Genomic DNA, 16,920 nt, shown 5'->3' on the forward strand with positions numbered 1-16,920 from the left:
GTTTACATCCTTTCAACAAAAGAGACAGACAAAAGCGAAAGTGTGTCAGCCTACTAAGTGATAGGCTTCTGAGCGTGGCTGCTGCTTGGATGGGTGACCGCTGAGCGGTCCTGTCCTTGCAAGCAGCTCGCCTGTCCGGCCATTGCTGGTGGCTCGGAAGTCACCTTTAAGCCGTTGTCCCCAGTTTAAGTGCTAGAGAGAGCTTTTCAGCCTTAACTTCGTCTGGTAAAATAAGACATTACTTTACTTTACTTAGTCCCTAGTTCGTCAACCTAAGCTTTATACGCATCCCATGCCCTTCATCATCAAGGCCCTAGTCTTAATTTTGCCTCTACAATAAAGGTATTTTAACTTTCATTGCTATACGGACCTAAAATCCATTAAACAAGTTCAAATTTGTTCCTTCTCCTAACCTAAAGTCACTCATAATCCAAAATTATGGGTTTGGCGTATCTCCAGACTGTTTGCATGGATCTTGAGTGACGAGTTCTAAAGTGTGCAAATGTCTCCTGATAATGATCGTGTCCAGCAGTGAAAGAAATTACTTGGTCTGTGCTTACCAACTCCAACCAGTCCGTGAACCGGTCGTTGGTGCCTTTATTGAGTTGCTTAATGTCCGTCGAGAGAAACTGCCAACGGTTACAGCTTCTGAGTCATTTGTCAATGCCTTTTGGCTAGCATTTGACTCACTCTGATACAACCTGGTTCTGGCTAAGGAAAGTAATTTTTGAGACAGTTCATCAGCATTTTCATTGCCGCCAAAACCGACATGACCAATAAAACAACTGGGGTGTATTGCGGCCAGTAGAGTGGTTAAAGTCTACAGCATTTTCTTGTCAGCCTTAATGCAAATCTGTTGAGTTTAAAGGCTGCAAGAGCATCTTGGCCTGCCGATAGAATCACTATGCGTTAATCGACGTAACGCCTAGTTCATTCAGACAGGTTAAGTGTAAGAAAGGGCCATGAGGCCCTAACTTTGCCTGTTTAAATAAACAAATTTTCATTTCATTTCATTTCATTTCCCATAGTGGCAAATATATCCATTGAATTTAAATAAATAAATAAATAAAAATGCATTTTTTACAAGCGTTTCTCAGTATAGTTAACTGTTTTTCAGAACAACTAAAGTCACTGAATGCCTTAAAAACTAGATAAAAAACTAAACTAAACTAAATTTAAACAGGTACAATAAAATCTAGTGGTTAATTTAAAATAATGCAGTGGTAAAAACTATAAAATTTGTTATTCTTACATACTAATAGCTTAACTAAGTTAATTGTCAACAATCAAAAAGTCTTTAAGTTTCGTTTTAAATAAGGAACAACTACATTCATTTAGGCTAAGGGGGAGGTCGTTGTACATCTTTGGGCCGAAGTATGAGAAACTCCTTCTTCCGACTTCCGATTTGACATAAAGATCACCCTGAAAATCTTACTTTCTCCTAAAGAAATATTTTTTTTAGCTGCCGTTTTTTAAAAAAATTATAGAATTTTGAAATCTTTAAATTGAATATAAATAATCTTTGTCGACAGCATATTATTTGTGGGAATTAGTTCAAAAAATGAAAAGCATATACTTCGATTTATATATATATATATTTTTGTTTTTTGAGGTGATTCAAAAAGTTTTGTCTGCAGTTTTAGAAACATTTTGCAGCAGTGACTGAAATTTGGAAAAATTTTAAAAATCCACTAAACTGAACTCTACTCCGTGCTTTCCCTTTCACAGCGTGCGATGGTGGTGTAATGGTCAGCATAGTTGCCTTCCAAGCAGTTGATCCGGGTTCGATTCCCGGCCATCGCACTTCAATTTTTCATCTTCATCATAATTTTTGAATTGCAAGACTTGAATACCAAAATCATTGCCCTCTCTTTTTTATCGTTATCGTCGTTAATTTACCCGGCATGTGAACTAGCGCAGAAAGCTCTGTAATCAATGGGCCTGTAGATAGGCGAGGTAAGTAACAATTTGAAGGTACACTTCTTTAAGCTAAGTTAAGAAGTGTCTGACATGGTATTCTAGGCCGACCATTTCAGAATCCTTTTCAGGCACACCCAATGTTTTGCAACAAAGGCTGTTTGTTAACATCAACGGGGAAAATTCAACATTATTTATTTTTTTACTGAAGTTATAATCCTGAGAGGATGGCTTTACCGCGTTTAAGACGAAGCTAAATAAATCATTGGAACTTGTGAATGTTGAGTTTAGCTCCTATTCACCTTCCTCTTAGCGCAGCATCTGAAATCTGACGCTTACATAGACTTAACTCCTGGAATCTGGAATGATGTTCGTCTGAAGAGATCCAAAACAGTTGACGACGAAGAAGCTTTGATGAACTCTTTACATTCTATTGACACCAGATATACATAGAATAAAAAATATTGTGTAATCTAAGTGAAGACTTTTTGTCATTGTTTCATCAGGTGCACATTTAATGTTAATACCTCTTCACCTAGATTATACAACATTCACATTAAATGCACCTTTTCCTCCTTAGCTACATTGGAACTCCGACTTCATTACCAATTTGAATTCTAAGCTCTGTCAAAACAAGGTAGTAAATGTCGTTGACCACTTTTCGTGATTTCCCAGTACAGCCTGAATCTTATACGAATCTGTCAGGTCTTTGTTGAGATAATTGAGTTCAAGTTGAATGGTGTACTTTCCTGTGTGGAAAATGATTTATAACACCTTTTGTAAGTTTTACTGCCTTATGAATTGTCTTTGACATTTTCCTTGTAGATGTGTGTTGTCAACGGTGTCCAAAATAAAATAAATGCATGTTAAAAGTTTGAGGTTATGAAATTCCCTAAACTTTTTTCTCACGGGTGTATGTTTTATAATGGCATTCAATAATATAAAAAGATGTTGATGAATACCATAAATATAAATTTTTTTCCAAAATATTAGATTCCCAGTGTTTCCATAGCACAAAACTTCACCATAGCCTTTTTATAGTAACCTTAGTTTATAAATAATTTTGGAAGTGGACCTTATGAAATCTTCCAGACACTTCTTTCACAGGTTTATGTTTGCTAATGGGCTCCAAAATATAAAACAGTGTAAGTGAATACCATAAATGGAGAATATTACTAAACTGTTATCCAGTTACACCAATTTCGCAAGTAATATAAATTCTATTTAGAGAAACTTATTGAAACTAAGACATTTTGAATTTGACAAAGGCCTATCATAAACAGTTTTGTCTCAAGTAGCTCGAGACTGCCTCACTTTCAGACGCTGCCGCGCCGACGGAAGCTGCCTGGTACACTGTACTCAGGAAGATTCGCATCTCCCGCAAGTAGGTCATACCCGTCCGGACGAACAGTAGTTGCAGATGTAGTTGGTACATTCTCTCGTAGATGGCGCATGCAGCCAGGTTTTACAAAAAAAATGTCGATCTCGATGGGAAACTATGCAAGAGATCACAGACCATCATCTTGGTTGCCCTAATAGAAGAACAGGATCGATTAAAAAATATTTTAAGGAAACAGTTTATACAAATTTTTTAACTTTTCCTAGGTCTGGTCGTGGAGGAATCCACTGAGCGTAAACAAACCCATTTTTGTGCGCAAGAGATATTCTCACCACTACTAATAGGCATGGTCCCAGTTTTAATTCATGGTTTGCTCTTCAGATTCAGGCATTTTAAGTTACCCATTAGAGAACATGAAATTGCTTTGGGGATAATCGCTTATCTCAGGAACTTAGATAATCTTGGGATACCACTTTTAGAAGGAGGTTTTAAGGTAGTAGACATCCAATGGAGAATGATATACAAGGAGTAAACTTAGCTCAAGATGTACATGATTGTAAAAGGGTTGTTTAGCAGAGATGAATGCTACAGGGAAAAACTTGGTGTCAGTTATTATAATAGAAAATTATTATTTTTAGGTTGGGCTTTGGACTTCACTTACACTTACATTAAAAAAAATGCACATCTTGAGCTATGCTTACGTTAAATCTTTTTGCCGAACCCCCTGTAGACCATCCTCCATTGGATGTGAACAGTCACTAACTACCTTAAAAATTATTTCATCCAGTATTCATCTACTAAGTTCTACTTTCACAACTTAAGCCAAGACAAGAATATTAAACATCTAAAACAGGACCTATATTGTAAATGTCTAAAACTTTAAACAGCGTAAATTTTAAAGAGTGAATCTTTTGAGGTCGGATTTGCGGCATTGTACTCTACTTCTAAAGGCCTTTAATTTGATGTACTACTCGACCTATGCTCTCATTTAAGATTTTCTTCTGAATCCTTACGGGCCATCCCCGTGACATGACAAATATATGGTAGTTACGTCAGAAAGTTAATTTATAGGTGCAGTAATGATGTACCAAGTTTTATTGCTTTACCTGTAATCGTTCGAGAATTATCAAGGCCGTGCTGGAATTTTGTACAACTTGTATATATATATATATATATATATATATATATATATATATATATATATATATATATATATATATGTGTGTAGAAAAAGGCCAACATATTAATATTAATTAACTATATTTCGCATTACGCTTCTTCAGGTCAAAACAACATAACGAAACACATAAAATAATTAAAAACATACATGTAATAATTATTTTAATATGCTATAAATATGTGTGTGTGTGTGTGTGTGTGTGTGTGTGTGTGTGTGTGTGTTTGTGTGTGTGAGTTAGTATTTTATTACTCCATAGTTTCTTTTAATTCTAGCTTTTTTATACAAATATTGTGCATTTATACTAAAATACAGTCATACTGTTGAACTTTACATATAGTGGGATAATGTCTTTAAATATTAGCAAGATGAAAAACTTTTAGTGCGCAGGGGACATTCCCGCCATTATTAATCGGCATAGTCACTGATTTCATCGATGGTTTGTTCTTCAATTTCAGGGATCCCCCAAGCATTTTAAGTTAGCCATTAGATAACATGAAATTGATTCCGGAGATAAAAGGTATCTCCTAACGATAATCACTTATCTTAGGAATACTTGGATAATCTTGGGATAACACTTTTAAGAAAGTGATTGGCTGTAATATTTTGGCATACTGCGGAGAAGTCCTGATAAATCTGTGGGTAACACATACATATATGTATGTATATGTGCATTAATATTTTATTACTACATCGTTTCATTTGATTCCATCTTTTTATCAAAATATTGATTTCTTTATACTAAAATACAGTCATACTCTTGAACTTTCATCTAATAGTATATTGCCTTTAATATTAGCAAAATTAAAAATTAAAATATTGCATCGGCCGGGAATCGAACCCGGGCCGCCCGCGTGGCAGGCGAGCATTCTACCACTGAACCACCGATGCTTAAATAACAATTATTAGATTCACCTTAATGTTTTTCTGTCTGTTGCTGTGTTATTTACACATATTACTTTTTTCAAATGTTAATATAGAAATTATAGGCCATTTCCCTTGGTTCTTATACCTTCTTCAAATGTTCCTTATCTTGATACTTAAGGTACAAACAGGGTGTACAAACTTCAAAATTCACGAGTTTAAACAAAGACTACTAAAATAACCAGTTTGTTCTTACCCTGACTGTTTAAAAATGTTTCACGGCCTTTTCATGAATATTACAATTGTTAAAGAACTCTGGCTTCAAAAGCTTTACAAAATTAAAATGATACATTATTTATAACTCTGCCTTTCTAAAGAAATATTTACAAAATAACATGAAATATGTTTTATTTAAGTTATATTGTCGGGTGAGCTTAGGTTTTCAATAAAATCAGACACGGATAAAAATAATAACTTGAATATAATATATGGGGGTTAAGTTATAGATTATCTTTCTACAAGTTAAAAAAATTTACTTTTTTGTTTTTTTATTTTTGAATAGCACTTTCATACACTTGTAATATATATAATTGTAATTTCTATCTTCAATGACGATCGAACTAAAACAGTAGTTATTTAGGCCTATATATATATATATATATATATATATATATATATATATATATATATATATATATATTTACAGGGTGTTTGAAAAGTATGGGTACGGCTTAATATTTTAAAAACCATAGGAGATAACATCTATAAACTTTGCACAGTGTTATATGGCTATGTAAACTGTTTTTCCTTGCTATTACCATGACATGCCAACCATGGGGGGAGGGCCCACAGAGGAAAACATGGAAAATCTTAAATTGAAGCATGGGTCGAGTGATACCTCATTTGAAAGAGCTCACTTAGTAGAGTTGAATTCCGCAAACCGCATCTCAAAAGGTTCATCCAATCAGAAATGGCGGGTTGTTTTAGGTACACATTGTGAAGTACATTATGCGCAGCCAGCCATTTCTGACTGGATCGTCGTATTCTGATGCGGTTGGCGGCGTTTCACTCTACTAACCAATGTGTTTTCACTGACTTTTTTTAATTAGAAAATTATGTCATAAATTTATAACACAATAAATAAAACACAATAAATACTGATATTTTTTAGTTTTACTTATTGTGTTATAAATTTATGACATAATTTTCTAATTAAAAAAAGTCAGTGAAAACACATCGGTTACTAGAGTGAAACGCCGCCAAACCGCATCAGAATACGACGATCCAGTCAGAAATGGCAGCGCATAATGTACTTCACAATGTGTACCTAAAACAACCCGCCATTTCTGATTGGATGAACCTTTTGAGATGCGGTTTGCGGAATTCAACTCTACTAAGTGAGCTCTTTCAAATGAGGTATCACTCGACCCATGCTTCAATTTAAGATTTCCATGTTTTCCTCTGTGGGCCCTCCCCCATGGTTGGCATGTCATGCTAATAGCAAGGAAAAAACAGTTTACATAGCCATATAACACTGTGCAAAGTTTATAGATGTTATCTCCTATGGTTTTTAAAATATTAAGCCGTACCCATACTTTTCAAACACCCTGTATATATTTGTGTGTGTGTTAGGTAGGTAGTTATTTAGGTTATATAGGTCGTTTGTATTGAGTTTTAAGTTTTCTACTTCCTTATCGAAGTGTATGTAACAAATGGAAGGTTAATGTTTGAACATTTTGAGTACATTGGTGTTTACTTCATGGGAGTTTATCTTCTAAAATTTGAATTAATGCTGGTGACTGAGAAGTATTTATAATTTTATTTTCTATCTGCAATATTAAGCATATATAAGGTCAAAAGGATGTTAAAGTAGACTATTCTGTAGAATTACACAATCACAATTCTCTATTGCCAGAAGGGAAATACACAATTTGTATAGCAATCGTCATAACTCTATAACTATCGTGTAACTCTATAGATTTATCAATAAATTATGTTAATGTTTAAAATTATTTTATTTAAACAATTGTTGTACCAAGTAAAAAAACAAGATCTACTTTTAAAATTAACAGTGTCAACATAAGAATAGACATGTCACTGAATAAACCAGTAAGAAGAACCAGTAATGTAAGAATAAACCAGTGAGAGATGTCCGATCAAGTTGTATGTTCCATAAACTCGCTCACGCAATAAAACTCATTTAATATAAAATAACACTTTAGCAATCGTTTAAAATTCAAAGGGTTCGTCTGGTTCTTTATATTATTAGGAAGTTTGTTCAAAGATTTTACTTCAACTTCAGATGGTAGGCTCTCGTAAGATTTTAGTCTATGTTGGGCAACTCTGAAATTTATAGAATAAGATTACACTCCAAATTAAAAAAAATATATGTAGCATGAATATAACTAACATAATTGTGTATACACGTATTTTATACTAGCTATATATATTTTTGTATGTATGCTAAATATTAATTTTTGAATCTGGAAGGCCACCTTATTCTACAGTCCTTGTTTAAACTTGAGAACTTTGTGCATCTCTACATCCTGTTTTATAATAAGTATCTAGTATGAAGAAATGCTATAATAAATATGTCCTAGTGTTGATCCTTTACATTAACACTTTTTAAATGCATAGATTGTTAAAAATACTGTTTACATAGAAATAAACATAATAGCTATGGTGTGAAGGTTTGATTCAATTTGAATGTTGAGTTTAGCTCCAGTTCACCTTCCTCTTAGTGCAGCGTCTGGACGCTGTCTTAGACTTGACTCTGGGACTGGAGTCAGGTTCGTCTGAAGAGATCCAGAGAAAGTCATCGACGAAGCTAGAAAAACTGCACTTAATTCAAAAAAATATAAGAAACCAAGAGAAATAGCCTATAATTTCTATATTAACATGTTAAAAGGGTCTTATGTGTAAACAACACATTTACAGATACAAAAACATTAAGAAGATGAATCTAATCTTAGATTCACAAGCATCGGTGGTTCAGTGGTAGAATGCTCGCCTGCCACGCGGGCGGCCCGGGTTCGATTCCCGGCCGATGCACATATTATTTTTTAATTTTACTAATACTAAACACAATATCCTACTATGTATAAAGTGCAACAGTCCTAAGATTTTATACTATTATAGTACAAAGATACAACATTTTGATAAAGAGTTAAATGAAACGATGTAGTAATAAAATATGTATGTACATAAATAGCCTACATGCGTAAAAAATGTAGGGTTATCCACAGTTCTATCAGAATTTTCCGTAGTATGTCAGGAAAAACACAGCCCACCCTTTTTAAAGGTGGTATCCCAAGATTACCCAAGTATTCCTGAGATAAGCGATTATCGTTAGGAGATATCTTTTTTCTACGGAATCAATTTTACGATATCAAATGGCTAACCTAAAATGCCTGAGGGATCCCTGAAACTGAAAACGAACAATCGATGAAAACTGAGAATTTATGCCGGATAATAGTGGCGGGAATATCCCCAGCGCACTAAAAGTTAGATTGTATACACTCACTGGATCCCTCGGCCTGCATCCTGGGAAAGAACTGCTGCTTGGTGGATTCAAATTACTGTAAAGGAACGCAATCCAATCCCGTGTATGTGTATGCACTTGTATTCTAAACGTGACTCGTTATACTCACTTTAGCATTAGCCTTATCGTTATTTCATTAGGAAATAATTGTAAGTTTACCCAGACTTGAGAATAAATATTTTAAAATATCTGTCAAATATTAAACTCTGATTAAACTCTATTACAATTAAAATCTGATACTAAACAATAATCGTACGAAAATTATAATGTATTAACAACACAAATATTACACTAAACGTTTTAATGAATACGTTTAACAATATCATCCAAAATATAACACAACCAACTTTTGACTCGATTTATATATATATTTATATATATATATATATATATATATATATATATATATATATATCAGAGAAACATTACATTTGAATGAATGAATAAATGAATTCATATTTATTTCCCAATAATAAAAATTAAAATACATATGTATCTTACATTACATTTTATTTTAAAACATAAAGAACGTATTAATTATATATGGAAACAAAAATAAAAAGACTAAATATATGTATATGTAGGCTACTGGATACAGTTCGTGTAGGGAAATTAGGGTCTACATGGGCAAATAAACCTGTGCGTACACTCGAGCCATTATAGTGCCGATAATTAGAACGGATTTTAGAAGAAATAAAATTAATTGTAATACATTAAATGTAGAAAATTTAAAAACAAATAAATAAAAAAAAATAAAATAAAAAGAAAGATACAATTTTCATTTTAACTGTTTTAGTGGACGATCTTTTTGTTAATGATGAAAACCTCTTTAAGCTAAAAAATAATAAAAATAAATAACATATTAAGATCAATAATTACAAAGCAATATCAGTTGGATAAATTTATTATCATCCAGGAGCAGCAGGATGTGCAATGCATGACGTAATGACAGAGGAGTGAGTGAGAGGAGCAAGGTTAGTATACTGTACTGTAACTTGCCCGGATAGCAGTGAGTAAACGCTTTTGTGAAATGGAGGAAAGGATTCTCACCAGACTAGCGCACTTCGCTGAAGGGGAAACAAATCACAAAGATGGTATGCTATACAGTCTGCCGGTAATTCACTCCTAAAACTTCACTTGACCGTTCGTCAGAAACTTTTTCGTTTATCTCACACAATTTCTTCACATGCATCGCCATTTAAAAATTCTCCTAAAGATAATTACTTCTTGATGTTTATTGTCTACATTACTCTATAACTAATAAGTGGAAGTCGTATGTTGAGTCGAACAATTGTAATATCAAATTGTTCATTTCATAAAATTAATCGAAACGTTCGATGAAAACAACCGAATAACGAGTATAGGCGGTTTATTAAAGTCCACCCAGGTGGGGTTCCGAAGTATAAAGCTTTATCATCAATTATTCATACATGGATTTTCGAAAAAATTTGTATTGTTCATTTCTTACCTCATTTCCTTGAACTGGCCTCGGAAATCATGGCTTCTAATAGGAGTTCTTTAGAAACCCTTGGACAAAACACGTAGGAACGATTTGAATGGGAAAATAATTACACTGTTTATTTATTTTTTGTACAAAGTTGCACTCATGAAGTGTCCAATTTAGTGCACTACGATGTTTTAGACACGTTCTCTAAGCACGGTAGAGCAACCGTATACACATAACGCAGCTATGGCAGGAAGGGTTGATTCAATTTGAATGTCGAGATTAGCTCCAGATCACCTTCCTTTTATTGCAGCGTCTGGTATCTGACGCTGAGCGCTGTCTCAGACTTAACAGCTGGAATCTGGAGTCATGTTCGTCTGAAGAGATCCAGAGAAAGTCATCGACTAAGCTAAAAAAACTCCACTTGATTCAAGAAAATATAAGAAACTAAGGGAAATGGCCTATAGTTTCTATATTAACATTGGAAAAAGGTAGTATGTGTAAACCACACACTTAGACACAAAAAAACATTAAGAAGATGAATCTAATCGTAGATTTACAAGCATCGGTGGTTCAGTGGTAGAATGCTCGCCTGCCACGCGGGCGGCCCGGGTTCGATTCCCGGCCGATGCAATTTTAAATTTTACTAATATTAAAAAGTAATATCCTATAAGATGAAAGTTCAAGAGTATGACTGTATTTTAGTATAAAGATACAATATTTTGATAAAAAGATGGAATTAAATGAAACGATGTAGTAATAAAATATTAATGCACATATACATACATATATGTATGTGTTACCCACAGATTTATCAGGACTTCTCCGCAGTATGCCAAAATATTACAGCCAATCACTTTCTTAAAAGTGTTATCCCAAGATTATCCAAGTATTCCTAAGATAAGTGATTATCGTTAGGATATGCCTTTTATCTCCGGAATCAATTTCACGTTATCTAATGGCTAACCTAAAATGCATGGGGGATCCCTGAAATTGAAGAACAAACCATCGATGAAATCAGTGACTATGCCGATTAATAATGGCGGGAATGCCCCCTGCGCACTAAAAGTTTTATTGTTTACACTCACTGGATCCCTCGGCCTGCATCCTGGGAAGGAACCGCTGCTTGTTGGATTCAAATTACTCCACTCGAACACAATCCAATTACGTGTATGCAATTGGATCCTAAACTTGACTCGTTACACTCACATTAGCATTGGCTTTATCATTACTTCATTATGAAATAATTCTAAGTTTACCCAGACTTGAGATTAAATATTTGAAAATAAGCGTCAAATATTACAGGAACTGAAAAAACCATTCTCGTGTTGTGGTGGGGGGGGGGGGGGTTAGCAAGCGGCCTACACTCGTTAGTTGATTGTTATTATCGAATGATTTGATCGATATATTATCCAACTCCAATAATCATAATCGTACGAGAATTATAATGCATTAACAACAAAAATAGTACATTAAAGGTTCTAATAAATACGTTTAATAATATTATAAAAATATATCAAAACCAAATTTTTAATAGATCTATATATCGGAGAAACGTTACAATATTCATAGCTCGACCGGACATTGGTGAGTAACCGCTTTTGTGAAATGGAGGCAAGGATTTTCACCAGACAAGCGCACTTCCCTGAGGTGTAAAAAACCACACAGATAGTCTGCTATACAGTCTGCCGGTAATCCACTCCTCAATCTTCTCTTGACCGTTCCTCAGAAACTTTTTTGTTTATCTCACACAATGTCCTCATAAATTCTCCAAACATAAATTACTTCCTGTTGTTTATTGTTTACATTACACCACTATTAATAATTTGAAATAATATGTCGAGTTAAAAAAATTTGGGTATCGAATCCTTTATAAAAACAATTGAAACTTTCGAGGAAAACAACCGTATAACGAGAATAGGCCGCTTATTAAAATCTACCCAGGTGGGGCTCCGAAATATCAAGCTTTATCATCAATTAGTCTTACATGGATCTTCGAGAGAAGTGTAATTACCATTTCTTACAGTGTTTTGTTGCACTGGCCTCGGATATCACGGCTTCTAAGAGGAGTTCTTCGAAAACCCTTGGAAAAAAACTCGTAGTAGCGATCTGAGTGCAAAAATAATCAAACTTTGTAGTGAATGTCCCTTTTTGCTATTGTCATGAGATTGAAACTTGTAGTTGATAGTTTAGGAAGGTAAAGTCGGAGAGCAAGTATATTTGAAAAGAAAAACTTATTGAGCACCTTAAAATACTTTGAACTCATTTGATAACTCAACCAATGGTTGTTTGAAATTAAATGGCAATCCATTCTGAAATACAGAAGAATTGTTGATTACTTTACAGTAAATGTCTATGGGGCAGATCACCAAGTTAGTGAACATTTCTTATTGACCACCGAGGAAGTCACATAATATAAATGCATGAAAGTTTAGTATACGGATTTTATCTCAAATTTATGACCAATTTATCTGTTAGTCAGAAAATCTTTGAGGCTCTAATTTATTGGTAACATCTATGCTCAACGTAATGATGGTGGGAAGAGTTGATACAATGTGAATTTTAGTAGTTCCCCTTCCTCTTAGTGCAGCGTTTGGCATCTGACGCTGTCACAGAATTGACTCCTGAAATCTAGAGTCATGTTCGTCTGAAGAGACACCTAGACTAAAAATTATAGTGTAATTTAGGTGAAGAGGTATTCTCATTGTCTCACCATGTGCAAAATTGAGTGCACTAAGATGTTTTAGACACGATTTCTAAGCACGGTGGAGCAACCGAGTCGTATACACATAACGTAGCTATGGTTAGAAGGGGTGATTCAATGTGAATGTTGAGTTTTTATCTCTTCAAACGAAAATACTCTAAATAACAGGATTCAAGTTAGTGACAGCATCAGATCCCTGATGGTGTATTAAGAGGAGGGTGAACTGTAGCTGAAATAAACATTCACTTTAAAATCTATGGTTAAAATGCAAAATTGATTAAAACCGTTTATATGGGATCACCTATAGCTTAAGCGTAACCTTAGTTAAAGTTCACACGCCTGTGCCTCCAATAGTTAGGGAGTCTACGTGATTCAAATTTTTTTACAAAGATATCCGCTGTAACACCAATAAACTTTTGAACCTGCTTTGACGATATCTAGGGTCCAAACATTGCCAAGCTTCAAAATAGTATAGAGTTCAATAGTGATTGATGGAAACAGTGCTTGAATTTCCACTGTTTAAGTTTTACAATGATTCATAACAAACTGCTCAGATAAAAATTGTGGTTCAAGTTGGCTAAATCTCATTCCGAAGTCTAATTAAATAATGTCGTGAAGAATTCTTTAAAACCCCATTAAACCGTACAATAAGATAGCAGAAAATTTGTCTAATCTATTAAAAGGGTGTTAATATTTGCATTTAAATATTCGTGCATAATTCATATACTACGAAAGCAAGTAGCCATGACCAGAATACGCCAAAACCTCTCTTTATTTAATGACGTCATTATCCATCAATAGGAACATCCTCGAACATCTGTACTTGGATAATGTAACAGGATTTCGGACATTTTCCATCGTTATATGTTACAAAAGGTATAAAACAATGTTTAGAGGACGGGAATATGTCCTCTTCGTCAGGTGAGGGAGGTATTAATACATACAAAACATGAGTACCTCCCCAACCTGACGAAGAGGATAGATTCCAATCCTCGAAACGTTGATTTTATACCTTTTGTAACATATAATGACGGCAAATGTCCGAAATTCTGTTATCCTTTCAAATCTTCCATCGTCAATAACAAACTTACACAAAGAATTAGATAGTGTAGTAGGGACCTACCCAAAAGTTAGGGACGGGATTTGGGCGAAATTTGAAGTGATTTCAGATTGATCATGCTTTCTAGCAAACCACAGTTAGGCACTCAAACATGGTCTCCCTTTCCCTGAAAAATTACACGTTCGGCCTCGATTCAAATGTGGTCATTGAACGAAATCTCTGTTCCCACAAAACTATCTCCTATCTGCACAATCCGATGAGTAATATACTTGCAGTAGTGGGCTCCAATATTAAAGTGCTGTAATGTAAACTCTTACTTGGACTAATTTAATAATGACTGTCTGAATTTCAGTAGAGTATGCGTTGTACGGGTTACCAGAGTGTTCTTTATTACCTTCCTATTAAGACTAAAATGAGTCAGAGCTCAGAAGTCAAGGGAAGAAAACCACAATGAGTACGCGTGAGAGAGTATAGACAAACAAAAACTATCGCCTTACTCCCTTTTGAAAATGAATTAATGTAAATTAACACTGTAAAGTTTGCTTCTGTAAATTTTGGATTATATTTTTTACAGACGTTGGCAGCTATACCACTATTGTACTTTTTTGAAGATTTTAACAATTCATGATCAGAATATTGACTTAAGCTCCAGTTCACCTTCCTCCAAGTGTTTTTTTATCAGAATTATTACCACATCCAATAGCAGATATGAAGTGAGCCGCTTGAGACTGAACAGCTGCAAACCCGATGTTGTTCAGTCCATCTCGAGTGTTTGTTTATAAATTCCAAGTAACATTTCAAGAATTTAATTATCTTGCATTAGTGGAAGCCAAAAGTGTTATATTTAGCAGTAAGTAGGTCTGCTAACGAGATAACAGTTAAGGCCGGGACACACATACCCGCACCGCGCCCGACACGTGAGTCGGCCTTTTTTGGCCGTCATACGGTGAAAGAATTGCAGCGCAGTTTTCAACCTGCAAGTCCACACATGTCCGCACCGACACCAGACCGTCGTGGCCGCACCGTGCCCGCACCGTCACCGATATGTGGAGTTTGAATTTTTACGAGCGGCATCATATGTTGTTTACTGTTGCGTTCTTCTTTTTAAAACTATTTAAGTAGTCTACACGTTCTATTTTATTGAATTATTTAGTATAGCCTACTAACTCTACATCCTGTGTTCGCATACAAAACTATATTTATTGATAAAAGTACTGGTATTACATTTTTTTACCTTAGAGTAAACTAGTCATATTTTCTTATTGTGCTAAAATCACAACAAATTTGAAAACCATGTTGCACATTAAGTGATTCTAAACAACTAAATTCGACTTATGTAAAATCTATAAAAAGTTTTCATTAATTAAATGTAATTATTTGCACAAAATTCTATTTATCTTTGATGTATTGAAGTTACTTGATAAAGTTATTCCGGTATTATGTATGGGTTATATTTAGAATGTTTCTATGATATTTTTTTTTTATTCTTTTCACTGTATTAAAGTAAAAATACAAATATTGTATTTACAATAAGACTTTCAAACAAGAAAGCCCATGATCTCCACAAAAATATGTATGTTTTACAAATTATTATAAAAAGGCTTACTATACATGGCAAACTCTCTGGGCTTACACTATAGCTCTTGGGTTTAATACAAAAAAAAAATATCAAATATACTGTTTATAATGTATTTGACCGAAATTCACTGCAATGAAAACACAATGAACAAGAATTATAGGGATAAAAATATAACCAAGATAATGTTACTTACAAATTATACATACCAGCTGATTGTACCAAGCTTTACTGCAACATTATAATGTTTCATTCACCACAGCGATTAATAAAAATAACAACAATGAAATTAACGTTCTTCACCTCAAGCAATACTTAATCTTCTGAATATTTTTTAAGTATCTGTCACTTCGAAATCCAAAAGAAACATGCTCTAGTGCAAACAGTGAGATTGTTGCGCTCGGACAGCGTACGGACTTGTGTGGCCTCACGGTAACCGAGCCGAGCCCGCTCCAACACTTGGCCGACTCACGTGTCGGGCACGGTGCGGTTATGTGTGTCCCCGACCTTTATTCTGCATGACATTGTCATGAATGACGGTAACCTTTAATACCTAACTTAAATTTTTAATAGAATGCAGCAACTGTGGTTTAACTAAGTTTAATAACATGTTTTACTGTTACTTGACTGCAGATGATGTGAAAACGTGAAAAAAATTTGACAGGCCGATTTTAACTGTTTCAATGCATGTGAATTGTAAAGACCAGTACAATTGAAGAGTTGTAAGGATGTGGTAATGTACTTGATTCTTGAACGAACCAAAAACTAAGGAAGTTTTCAATCTCTGGAAGTTGATTTTTCTCTGTTCGTTTACCTATTCAAATTCGGACTGATCCAACCATATGTGAGCTCGTGCATCATTTAAAATATTATACAAACGAATTTCTTAGTTAGAATATTTATCGCAACTCTCACCAAGAAAACAGCCCAACCAAAACTAAAACTGCAACATCCTAATTCACGTTAAAATTCTAAGGTGGGAAGGGATGATTTAATATAAATGTTGAGTTTAGCTCCAGTTCACCTTCCTCTTAGTACCAGCGTCTGGAATCTGACGCTGTCCAGGAGTCATGTTCGTCTGAAGAGATGAAAAAAAAATCACTGACGAAGAAGTTCAAAACGAAATATTTGCACCGTTTCGACATCACACAAACCTAGACGACATACATGTAATGTAGAGGAATAGGTGTTCTCATTGACTCATCAGGTGTGTGGTTGAGCGTACTACGATACTTCAGACATAGTCCCAAATCATGGCGGAGCAACGAGTTTTTGTACACATTTAGACTTTCCAATTT

The 16,920-nt window shown here is 34.4% G+C and overlaps 2 protein-coding genes and 4 non-coding genes across 6 annotated transcripts in view; 5 read left to right on the forward strand and 1 right to left on the reverse strand.

Annotated features, from left to right (window-relative positions):
• The window catches only part of LOC124353660 (UDP-glycosyltransferase UGT5-like), a 146,563-nt gene that overhangs the window by 39,349 nt on the left and 90,294 nt on the right, over window positions 1–16,920 (forward strand). The gene's annotated exons all lie outside the window — the stretch shown is intronic.
• Window positions 1–16,920, forward strand: part of LOC124355552 — a 94,423-nt gene that overhangs the window by 30,004 nt on the left and 47,499 nt on the right. The window lies entirely within an intron of this gene.
• Trnag-ucc lies at window positions 1,732–1,803 on the forward strand. Its single transcript has one exon. It is a non-coding gene; the product is annotated as a tRNA-Gly (tRNA).
• On the reverse strand, window positions 5,254–5,324 carry Trnag-gcc. The gene has a single exon. It is a non-coding gene; the product is annotated as a tRNA-Gly (tRNA).
• Trnag-gcc lies at window positions 8,278–8,348 on the forward strand. The gene has a single exon. It is a non-coding gene; the product is annotated as a tRNA-Gly (tRNA).
• On the forward strand, window positions 10,845–10,915 carry Trnag-gcc. Its single transcript has one exon. It is a non-coding gene; the product is annotated as a tRNA-Gly (tRNA).

Source organism: Homalodisca vitripennis, chromosome 2 (genome assembly GCF_021130785.1).
Source record: "Homalodisca vitripennis isolate AUS2020 chromosome 2, UT_GWSS_2.1, whole genome shotgun sequence".
NCBI classification, from domain to species: Eukaryota; Metazoa; Arthropoda; class Insecta; order Hemiptera; family Cicadellidae; genus Homalodisca; species Homalodisca vitripennis.